We start from the raw sequence: 1,489 nt of genomic DNA, 5'->3' as shown, positions 1-1,489 counted from the left end.
ATATCCTTGGACATTTATTTTACACTGCGCTTGACTTGACTAGTCCCAAACTAAGCAAAACTTATACTATGGGTACTAGACAACGGATATAAACATACTTAACCTACTTTTTTTATATTAAATTGAAATTACTTTTAATAAATTAAATTAGACAACTTCAATACAGCCAAGGACAGTCTTTTACACGGCAAGATTGTATTGATTAATCAAGAATAATTAGTTCTCGCTTCCATCAATAGGTGGCGCTGTCTCTTCTTTAATTCACGATGGTATTTTGAAAAACAACCCTCTCGCCGAACTTACTTTAAATTCATGGCATGAGTTACCACCGAGTGACGCCTACCAACGTGTGTGGTCTGGTTACTTCCATAGGGAGCTTCGCTCTCGTCACTGCATTTCTGCAGGATAGTGCTACACCATGGCCAGCCGAACAATCGATCCGATACGCAAATATTATACTGAATATTACGTTCGCGATCTTCCTGTTCGACTTAAGCCTTGCCAAAATGCCCCTGGAAAGAAACATGTCGGTTAGACACTGCAAATACTGCATCAATGTCATCAATAAAAGCGTAAGTTTACTGATTGACTGACTCATCATCATCATCATCATCATTTCAGCCATAGGACGTCCACTGCTGAACATAGACCTCCCCCAATGCTTTCCATGTTGATCGATTGGTAGCGGCCTGCGTCCAGCGCTGACTGATTCACTCATCCATCATGAAATCTCAGAAACTACTACAAGGGCTAGGAGTCTCAAAATTTGCATCGGGGTTCCTTTTAGAACGTAGGTGCTCATTATGACGGGATTTTGCAAATTCAACTCCCCTAGGAAGGGGGGTAAAACGGGTTCCACGCGAACGTAGTCGCGGGCTGCCGCTAGTATTGAATCATCGTGAGTGATTAGTTCTCCGCGTCATCAAGAGATGGCGCTGTCTGTATCCTAGTTCACGATAACATTTCGTTTTACCGCACTATATAGACCCCGCCCGACTTTGTTCAAAATCAATCATGGCTTGACTTACCACCGGGTTTTGGCCGCCCGGTCCATCCACGGGGCTGAGAGCTCGTACTCCGGAGGCGCCTGGCCCGGGTACCCGGGAGACATGGTCACAACGAGGAGCACGACGTGAGCCAGCTCCCGGATGCGCACCCGGTACGTCCGGGCCACCTCGCTTTCCACGGACCAATCATCTCCGTATATGGAGCTGAGGGCCTGTACCTCCTCATCCTGAAACGATTTAAAACCAAATTATGAATTAAAGCGTTTTAAACGCAAAAAATCACTTTTTGTTCAGTACCTCTAGTAGGAAAAACTTTCGAGTTCGTTTCGTTGCGTATTCAAAGTGTCATCGAAAAATTTTGTATGAAAAATTAAACAGCGCCCCCTAGGGCGGCTATAATATAGGGGGCGCTGTTTAATTGAGAATGTTACTAGGTATGCAAAATCACTTGAAACCTATGTTACAGTTAAGCTTTTACATTT

The 1,489-nt window shown here is 44.2% G+C and overlaps 1 pseudogene; it reads right to left on the bottom strand.

Moving 5' to 3' along the window:
• Window positions 1-1,014: 1,014 nt before the first annotated feature.
• On the bottom strand, window positions 1,015-1,255 carry LOC114358119 (protein IMPACT pseudogene; annotated as a pseudogene).
• Between the last annotated feature and the right edge of the window lie 234 nt (window positions 1,256-1,489).

This window comes from Ostrinia furnacalis, unplaced genomic scaffold (genome assembly GCF_004193835.3).
Source record: "Ostrinia furnacalis isolate ACB-3 unplaced genomic scaffold, ASM419383v2 OfSCF3714, whole genome shotgun sequence".
Lineage (NCBI taxonomy): Eukaryota > Metazoa > Arthropoda > Insecta > Lepidoptera > Crambidae > Ostrinia > Ostrinia furnacalis.
This window is presented reverse-complemented; position numbering and strand designations above follow the sequence as displayed.